The 10,973-nt window shown below is 37.7% G+C and overlaps 1 pseudogene; it reads right to left on the bottom strand.

Moving 5' to 3' along the window:
• Positions 1–215: 215 nt before the first annotated feature.
• On the bottom strand, positions 216–1,963 carry LOC149748801 (rRNA N(6)-adenosine-methyltransferase METTL5 pseudogene; annotated as a pseudogene).
• Positions 1,964–10,973: the final 9,010 nt, after the last annotated feature.

Consider the following 10,973-nt stretch of genomic DNA (forward strand, 5'->3'; position numbering starts at 1 on the left):
TGGTTTCTAGCCCTACTCTCTATTCACCCAATTGTATTTTGAAGAAAATCTCAGGTGCTATACCATACCATTTGTAAATACTTCAGTATATAGCTCTAAAACACATACTCAAAATATTGTTACTACATTCCTAGAAATAAAATCTATAGTTTGTGGCACCTTTTTTAATAGACAAATTTTGTATTTATTTTAATTAGGTTTTAAGCTACCTTTTGGGGGGAGGTTTTTAAAAAGAAAACCAAGTGAGGGATACTTCAATGTCCACTGATTTCTTTTTAAGAAATTTATGTGATGCTAGTAGGTCATATCACAATCCTGCAATGATGTCTATCTTGATTTTTCACTCTGAACTTTCTTTTGAATATGTTCTCTAGTTGAGGATTTGTTTAAAGAATATACTGCTGTTCTTGCCATTTCCAAAGCAATCTTCAGAAAAGTCATATCTATCCCTTTATTATTTTTGATCCCAAAAGGAGGATTCATAATTACTATATCAAATGACTTGAACCATGTCAACATTTGTCAGCTCAAACTCTTCCACTTTTCTATTAAATATTTTCATCGGTGTCAAATTCAACAAACAACCTGCAGTGCGTGGCCTGGTGGGATACTGTTCTAAAGTAACTTGGGCTTCTGAAACCATCTACTTGATGCAGGTGACTTTCTAGTTCCTTGAATCTTAGTTTCTTCTTTTTTGTTTTTTTAAAGTGTGGGTTCACAGGGTTAAAGGACATTGATGGACCTCAGGAGGCTGGAAGCCCCACCATATGTGTGTCACCTTTTTTAAATTTAAGTTTTTGTTTTTAATCAGAGTAATACTTACATATCATTAAAAACATCATATAATTATACAGCATAATGAAAAATAGACCTGTTGCCCAGATTTCTTTCTCAGGTATAATCACTTTAATTCTTTTAGCTGATTCTTCTGATGTGTTCCACCTCATAATCTGCTAATATTGCTATTCCTCAATATATAAAAATATCAGATCTACTGATTTCCTACTACAAGAGTGAAGATTTAACTTTCATAACTAACTTCTCTCCCTTATATGCATTCACTCACTTCTGTTTCCTCAGTTCTCCCATTATCACTGTTTTTGCCTAGGAGAGATCCACATGTGTCTTGGTTTGGATGGTTTTCTGAGGGATAAATCTCCTGAGGACTAGTATTCTGGCTGCCTCTGTTCTGGGAGTTGAGTGGGAGAAGGAGGCTGGATAAATCTCATGTTTATCATGTACACTTTCATTTAACCTCCTAGTATTCAGTATGACAGCTCAATCTCATTTTCTTGTTTCCAAAAGTTCAGAGCCTCTCTAGCTCAACCTCTTCAAGAGTTAATCTCACCTCTTTTGATAGAATGGAGAAGGGGTTATGCCTACTTTCATAAGGTGGGGAGGAGATCTAAGGCCTAACTAATCCTTATGAAAACTTTCAACCAAGTTGTGGTTGACTTCATTTTACACTCCACTTTCAGAAGACCTAGGCATCCCTAACTCCTGAACATGACTGAGATTACGTACTCTAATTTGTATTGCCTTTGGGTCACTTCCCTCACTGCAGGTTTAGTCAATTAGGCTAAGTAAATTACCATTTTCCCATCTTCTTTCAGCTTCCAGAATTCTGCTGACATCTCATGTGCACCCCTGTTACCCTTAGCCTTATGGATTTATGCTTTTTGATTTCTTTACTCTTACGTTGGTGGGATTACATGTGTTTTATTTGTCATGTTTAGATGGAAGTCCATGACACAAGTTTTAAGGGCACATTTAAAAGGAATTAAAGATGTGAAATAATGTAAATGAATCAGCAATAATTATAGTGAATTAATTACTGCTTAGTAAGTGTCTCGCATTGCCTATGTAAACTTCCACAATTACCATACTTGTTTTGCTTACTTCTCTTTTCTCCTTTACCCATAGTAAATTTTAATACTCTCTTAACCTAGTCATACCACCTTCTTAGCAAAATATCCTACTTAACACATACTACTGTAAATAATATGTATCCCCAGTTGTAAAGAAGAAGAATTTCATACAATTAGTGATCAGAATTTCGTCACACATCTGTGAAGAGTCCATAGAACTGTGACATGTTGGTTAGGTACCCTTGTCTTAGAGTATAGTCCAGTTTAGTCTGACATGACTGAAATGAATTTTCATTGAAGACAGCTCAGAGCTTCTATACTGACTTCAGAAAGGGCACTAGATTCCATGCGTGAGAACTGCTAGATTTCCCATTCCTTGTGGGCAAAGACTGTCTTACTTATTTTGTATCTCTAGTGCTTAGAAAGAACTGAACATATTAAGTGCATGATAAAGCTTACTGACTAGAATTAAGAGCTGAGGTCTTTTCCTACCAATTGGCTGTCTGTCCTTGGATAAGTCATTTGTTGGATTTGTTTGAGGCTCCAAGAGGTCACTTAGGAAAGGTATGGTGTCAGAAAAGGTCGAGAATGGAACATTGGGGAATATCTACACTTAAAAGGCAGGCAGAGGAAGAGTGTGAGATAGGTGGAAAACCAGGAGAACATGGAAACATGGAAGCCAAAAGCAGGCTTTTCAAGAAGTAGCATCACATGAAATCACATCAAATAAGATAAAGATAAGAAAATGGAGCTTGGACTAGACCATGCTCTGCCTTCAACCAAACATTTATCTACTCACTCACTCATTGCGTAGATAAATGTTTATCACTCCTGAGATGTTTATGGTCAGAGCGATCTTTGTAGTATAAGGAAGCTGTCCTGAGCCCTGTGTATGTGTGAGGACACATATGTGTGTGAGTGTGGATGGAGGGATTGTGATAGGGGAAGGAAACCAGAGCTCAGAGAGACTATGCAGGAAGGAGTTGGGAGGCTCTTTATGAGGCTAAGAGTTAGTCATGTGTAATCAACCTATAACATATTGTAGAATTACTTAATTAACCTGGTTTAACCTGAATAAAAATGTTTGAGTCAGAGAGTAAGATTCCTCTGTGATTTGCTGCAGGCCATTTGTATTCTTTTTCATCAACCAATGGATTCTTCGAAGAAACACTGTAGCCTGGAATTTGGAAATAAATGGGCTTCAATCTTACTGTATTTCATCAATTCTTCCCCCCACCCCCATCACTGAAATTGGGATGCATCATAATTTAATTAGCAACATTTTATTTTTCCTTAAAGGCACATGTCATAAAGGTACACTTTACCATTGATGGTGCTGATGAAATTCCACTGGAAAGAATCAAACAATACTCATTCGGCATACATTTATCAAGTCATGCATATCAAATCGTAGCTCTAAAGTGAGGTTAAAACTATTTTTAAAATTTGTTTTACAGCACAAATTGTTGCAGAAGCCCAATCTAAATGGTCTACTTCTCAGAAGCATTCTCAGAAGAATGCTATTATCTCATCTGTGTGATCAGAGTCAGCAGATGCCTTCAGAGCAAGATACCCTGTTTGCCTCCAGGCCCCTGGAAATATCCGAATTTGTTTGGACTTTTCTGTCAAATTTTATAGGTAGATACCCTCTCTATGTTCTCATTATATGAAAGTGAAAAGTTTTCAAAAAGCATCAGGCTAGATTGGCAAAATCATATTCATTTAGTTTTTATGCAAACATAAGTTTACCATTCTTTTATTGTGGTTTAATTTAGAAATTTAACTTTTAAAGCTAAAAAGTTTTTAAAACTAAAACTATTATATAGTTGAGAACATACAAAATCTAGATTGAGTATTTTTGTAGAAAATGGATGAATATTTAGATTTAGAAATTTCCTTATTCTTTTGTAGATTAAAGACAAATTTCATCAATCCTGCTCTCCCTCTCTTTGCTCCCTCCCTGAAAACAATAGATGGATGTAGGTGACCACAGTGAAAGCCAGAAAATCACTATACTTTTAAAGTAAATCATAAACATATTTGCAGACAATCCTGAATTCTGTGGCTGGCATGGCCTCCATTGTTATAAATCACAAAAATAAATTTTGGATGAGTATTTAATTCCTGAACAAGGAAAAAAACTTCTTACTTGTCATTTTAGTGAGTATCAGCAGAACATTTTTTCAAGTGAATCACCAGAGAAAGAGGAAAGGAGAGTTCTGGAATGTGGCCTTAGGCAGATTATTATGAATGAGCATTATACCTCTAATATGACATGCTGCATAGCATGTGTGAAATGTAAATGCATAATATGAAAGATTTTTTAATTTCTCTGGGATAGTAATTTTTTATATTGCTCTCCTCTCTCCTCATGTGCATATCTATATTAAGTAAAAAATTGCAATTTGTACATGTTTCAGGTGCTCATAAATAGCCTTAGAAATTTTTCTTTCCCTTCTCCTTCCTCCCTTCCCATTCCGTTCCCTTCCCTTCTTGTTTCACATGGTAAGTCTGATTGCGGTACATCTTTTGAAGACTGAGTTCCTCATCTGTCTGCGTCTTCCTTTAACTGAAACTGTGCTTCTTAGGACTTGACAAAATAGGGAGCATGATGCAAACTTAGTAATTATCTGAATTTGCTAATTCAGAACCTATTTATTTGCCTAATTTGAACCTGATACTTGACCCACCTGATTTAAGAAAACTGACCTCCTTGTTTTGTTTCTGGGGGTTGGCTCAGCCAGAGCCCAGCAACTCACATTGCAGGTGACTTACCTGCTCCTTCTTACCCACAAACCACCTGTGCCCTTCCCTGGTGTTCCCACAGAGATGCGCTTCCTGCCGAAAGGTCAGGCTTTTTTCGGAGAACTTTCTCTAATTTCTTGAACACCATCCACAGGCATTCATACATGCAGAGCATAATAGAGAATTACTGGAAACTGTGAGCTGAATTAATCATATCCTAAAACTACCCTGACTTCAATTATCTGTAAGTTTTGGCCTATATCAGAATAGTGGCCTTTCTCTTCCATTTTACCTTTTACACCTAGATATAGCTTTTGCTGAAGAAAATGTGGGAAAAGAGAAGTCTATATCTGTTTCTGCAAAAGTGTCTACCTGACTGACTAATTGAGAGAAGTCACCATTATGATTTCATTAGACTCTAGCAGGGCACAAGTACATACTATGAGACAGTTTAGTAGGAAAACTAAAATTTCCACATAGGTTAAGATCATTTACTTGGAGTTTATCATTTGTCATCAGGAAATTTTTTCAGTTACTTTTAGAAAATATTTAAAGTGACATAGTATAATGAAGACACAGGATAAATGGAATTGAACCAAATTAGCCATAGACTTTCTTATGATACCCAAAGCAGCTTTTGATCAATCTTACTCTTAGGGAAGAAAACTGTAAAAGTTATTATTTATGAATCTTATGGTTTAACATGTCATTGCTTTTGTTCTTCCTTCACCTGAAACAAGAAGAATAGTTCAAACTGAGAAATTAAATCAGTGACAAATAATTTTGATATTGCTGATTTTGAATTTATCATCTGCAGAGTAAAGTTGTGTGCTCCCCTCTCCCAACTGCTAAATGAATTTTTTTCACTGCTGCTAAAAAATGTTGCCCAAACTTTCTCTTTTTAATCTAGATTCTGGGGAGGAGGAGTAGAATGTGTTTTCATCTTTTGATTATCATTAATTACAGTAAGTTATATTTTGAGGTTGACCCACTTGATTGATTTTTTTCCTCCTAGAAGTGTTGCAGTATGAAAAGGAAACAATAACAAGAAGGAATTAGGGAAATGTAAAGGAGAATGGAACTTATTTTGCTTTTTGATGAATATAAGAAAACTCATTCAAGTTAGTATATATCTCCTAGGTAGATTTGGAATATTTTACCAGCCATTAGATGTATTTTATGTATGGTTAAAAAAAAAAAAAGGCAAACAAATATTGTGATCTACAAAGGGAAAGATGTAATATATTACAGAAACTAAAACATATAGAGGTAGACTGAAAGAAAAACAAGGGAAAAAGTTGATTTAAAGACACTGTCACACAGACCAATGACTCAAAGAATAATTTGAGGAGAATGAAATCACCACACAAATAGCAGTGTGGATCAGGAGCTTGAATTTCATTGGATTTTTCTAAACCCAAGGGAACACAAGATTTACATTGAGGGGGTGTTTTTATTAAGTTATTTCAGAAATACACTGCCAAGGATTCATACACCCTTGGAAATTAGGCCTCAAGGAAGAATGTAAAACCGTCCTTTTTTGGCTCTGTTGTATAACTTCTTTACATAAAACTTGCTTTAGAAACTTTTCAGATTAGTAGTACATTTGCTTTGAGAAAGGAAAGAGGTTAATTTTCGGTGGCATAGTAACTCTTATTATTCAAGAATCCCCCAGCTAGCTTCCAAGGAATGCTTAAGTTTTGAGGTGCAGCTATACATCCAGGCCTTGGTTATCTGCAGCTCAGCATTTTCATTTGAATTGAATACACACTATTATGCCAATACAGAATTTTACCTCAGCGTTTTCCAGAGGCAGCACAGGGCAGTGATTAATAGCAATGCTTTAGGAGCCAGGCTGCTAGGGTGACCTTGAAAGGTTGCTTAATTTTTCTATACCTCAATTTTCTCAGTTGTAAAATGGAGATACTGACTATTATTCACTTCGTAGGATGACTATTAAGTGAGTTAATATAAATAAAGCTCATAGAATATGGCCTGGCAGACCCTCAAGATGGCAGAAGAGTAAGATGTGGAGATAACCTTCCTCCCCACAGATACATCAGAAATACATCTACATGTGGAACAACTCCTAGAACACCTACTGAACACTGGCAGTAGACCTCAGACTTCCCAAAAGGCAAGAAACTCCCCATGTACCTGGGTAGGGTAAAAGAAAAAAGGAAAAACAGAGACAAAATAATAGGGAAAGGACCTGCACCTTGGAGAAGGAGCTGTGAAGGAGAAGGTTCCACACACTAGGAAGCCCCTTCACTGGCAGAGATGGCACGGGGCAGGGGGGAAGCTTTGGAGCCATGGAGGAGAGTGCAGCAATAGGGGTGCAGAGGGTAAAGCAGAGAGATTTCCGCACAGAAGATCGGTGCTGACCAGCACTCACCAGCCTGAGAGGCTTGTCTGCTCACCCGCCCGGGGCAGGTCGGGGCTGGGAGCTGAGGCTCCGCTTCGGATGTCAGATCCCAGGGAGAGGACTGGGGTTGGCTGTGTGAACACAGCCTGAGGCGGCTAGTGCACCACAGCTAGCTGGAAGGGAGTCTGGGAGAAAGTCTGAACTGCCTAAGGATCAAGAGACCATTGTTTCGGGGCGTGCGAGGAGAGGAGATTCAGAGCACCACCTAAACGAGCTCCAGAGATGGGCGCGAGCCACGGCTATTAGTGTGGACAACACAGACGGGCATGAAATGCTAAGGCAGCTGTTGCAGCTACCAAGAAGCCTGTGTGCAAGCACAGGTCACTATCCACACCTCCCCTCCCAAGATCCTGTGCAGCCCGCCACTGCCAGGGTCCCGTGATACAGGGACAACTTCCCTGGGAGAACACATGGCATGCCTCAGCCTGGTGCAACGTCATGCCAGCCACTGCCGCCACAGGCTCGCCCTGCATTCCATACCCCCTCCCTCCCCCCACCTGAGTGAGCCAGGTCAGCTGCTACTTTAACCCCATCCTGTCTGAGCGAAGAAGAGATGCCCTTAGGCGACCTACATGCAGAGGTGGGGCCAAATCCAAAGCTGAACCCCAGGAGCTGTGCGAACAAAGAAGAGAAAGGGCAATTTCTCCCAACAGCCTCAGGAGCAGTGGATTAAATCTCCACAATCAACTTGATGTACCCTGCGTCTGTGGAATATCTGAATAGGCAATGAATCATCCCAAAATTGAGGCAGTGGACTTTGGGAGCAACTGTAGACTTGGGGTTTTCTTTCTGCATCTAATTTGTTTCTGGTTTTATGTTTATCTTAGTTTAGTACTTAGAGTTAATTATCATTGGTAGATTTGTTTATTGATTTGGTTGCTCTCTTCCTGTTTTTTTAAATATATAGATATATATATTTTTTCCTTTTTCTCTTTTTGTGAGTGTGGATCTGTATGCTTCTTTGTGTGATTTTGTCTGTATAGCTTTGCTTTTACCATTTGTCCTAGGGTTCTATCTGTCTGATTTTTTTTTTTTTTAGTATAGTTTTTAGCACTTGTTATCATTGGTGGATTTGTTTTTTGGTTTAGTTGCTTGTTCTTTCTTTTTTTATGACTTTTTAATTTTTAATAATATTTTTAAATTTTAATAACTATATTTTATTTTATTTATTTTTTTCTTTCTTTATTTATTTTCTCCCTTTTCTTCTGAGCCGTGTGGCTGACAGGGTCTTGGTGCTTCGGCCAGGTGTCAGGCCTGCGCCTCTGAGGTGGAAGAGCCAAGTTCAGAGCATTGGTCCACCAGAGGCCTCCTGGCTTCACATAATATCAAACGGCAAAAGCTCTCCCAGAGATCTACATCTCGATGCTAAGACCCAGCTCCACTCAATGACCAGCAAATTACAGTGCTGGACAACCTATGCCAAGACAGGAACACAACCCCACCCATTAGTAGAGAGGATGCCTAAAATCATAATAAGGTCACAGACACCCCAAAACACACCACCAGACGTGGTCTTGCCCACCAGAAAGATAAGACGCAGTGTCATCCACCAGAACACAGGTACCAGTCCCCTCCACCAGGAAGCCTACACAAGCCATTGAACTAAACTTAACCAAAGGGGACAGACACCAAAAATAATAGGAACTATGAACTTGCAGCCTGCAGAAAGGAGACCACAAAAACAGTAAGTTAAGCAAAATGAGAAGACAGAGAAACATGCAGCAGATGAAGGAGCAAGGTAAAAACCCACCAGACCAAACAAATGAAGAGGAAATAGGCAGTCTACCTGAAAAGAATTCAGAGTAGTGATAGTAAAGATGATTCAAAATCTTGGAAATAGAATGGAGAAAATACAAGAAACATTTAAAAAAGACTTAGAAGAACTAAAGACCAAAAAACAATGATGAAAAACAACACAATAAATGAAACTAAAAGTTCTCTAAATGGAATCAATAGCAGAATAAGTGAAGCAGAAGAACGGATAACTGACAGGGAAGATAAAATAATGGAAATAACTACTGCAGAGCAGAATAAAGAAAAAAGAATGAAAAGAACTGAGGACAGTCTCAGACCTCTGGGACAACATTAAATGCACCAATATTCGAATTATAGGGGTCCCAGAAGAAGAAGAAAAAAAGAAAGGAACTGAGAAAATATTTGAAGAGATTATACTTGAAAACATCCCTAATATGGGAAAGGAAGTAGTCAATCAACTCCAGGAAGCTCAGAGAGTCCCATACCAGATAAATCTAAGGAGAAACACACCAAGACAAATATTAGTCAAACTATCAAAAAATCAATACCATGAAAAGATATTAAAAATGGCAAGGGAAAACAACAAATAACATACAAGGGAATCCCCATAAGGTTAACAGCTGAACTTTCAGCAGAAACTCTGCAAGCCTGAAGGGAGTGGCAAGACATATTTAAACTGATGAAAGGGAAGAACCTACAACCAAAATTATTCTACCCAGCAAAGATCTCATTCAGATTCAATGGAGAAATTAAAATCTTTACAGACAAGCAAAAGTAAGAGAATTCAGCACCACCAAACCAGCTTTACAACAAATGCTAAAGGAACTTCGCTAGGCAAGAAACACAAGAGAAGGAAAAGACCTACAATAACAAACCCAAAACAATTAAGAAAATGGTAATAGGAACACACATATTGATAACTACCTTAAATGTAAATGGATTAAATGCTCCAACCAAAAGATATAGACAGGCTGAATGGATACAAAAAAAGGACACGTATATATGCTGTTTACAACAGGGCCGCTTCAGACCTAGAGACACATACAGACTGAAAGTGAGGGGATGGAAAAAGATATTCCATGCAAATGGAAATCAAAAGAAAGCTGAAGTAGCAATTTTCATATCACACAAAATACACTTTAAAATAAAGACTATTACAAGAGACAAAGAAGGACACTACATAATGATCAAAGGGTCAAGCCAAGAAGATATAACAATCGTAAATGTTTATGAACCCAACATAGGAGCAGCTCCATACGTAAGGCAAATGCTAACAGCCATAAAAGGGGATATCAACAGTAACACAGTCATACTAGGGGACTATAACATCCCATTTTCACCACTGGATAGATCATCCAAAATGAAAATAAATAAGGGAACACAAGCTTTAAATGATACATTAAACAAGATGGACTTAATTGATATTTATATGACATTCCATCCAAAAACAACAGAATACACTTTCTTCTCAAGTGCTTATGGAACATTCTCCAGGATGGATCATATCTTGGGTCACAAATCAAGCCTTGGTAAATTTAAGAAAATTGAAATCGTATCATGTATCTTTTCCGACCACGGCGCTATGAGACTAGATATCAATTACAGGAAAAGATCTGTAAAAAAACAAACACATGGAGGCTAAACAATACACTACTTAATAACGAAGTGATCACTGAAGAAATCAAAGAGGAAATCAAAAAATACCTAGAAACAAATAACAATGGAGACACGATGACCCAAAACCTATGTGATGCAGCAAAAGCAGTTCTAAGAGGGAAATTTATAGCAATAGAAGCCCACCTTAAGAAACAGAAAACACCTCGAATAAACAACCTAACCTTGCACCTAAAGCAGAGAAAGAAGAAGAAAAAAACCCCAAAGCTAGCAGAAGGAAAGAAATCATAAAAATCAGATCAGAAATAAATGAAAAAGAAATGAAGGAAACAATAGCAAAGATCAATAAAACTTAAAGCTAGTTCTTTGAGAAGATAAACAAAATAGATAAACCATTAGCCAGACTCATCAAGAAAAAAAGAGAGAAGACTCAAATCAACAGAATTGGAAATGAAAAAGGAGAAGTAACAACTGACACTGCAGAAATACAAAAGATCGTGAGAGATTACTACAAGCAACTCTATGCCAATAAAATGGACAACCTGGAAGAAATGGACAAATTCTTA

Source organism: Delphinapterus leucas, chromosome 7 (genome assembly GCF_059928025.1).
Source record: "Delphinapterus leucas isolate spDelLeu-1000000601 "Yukka" chromosome 7, BTC_Dleu_Yukka2, whole genome shotgun sequence".
NCBI classification, from domain to species: Eukaryota; Metazoa; Chordata; class Mammalia; order Artiodactyla; family Monodontidae; genus Delphinapterus; species Delphinapterus leucas.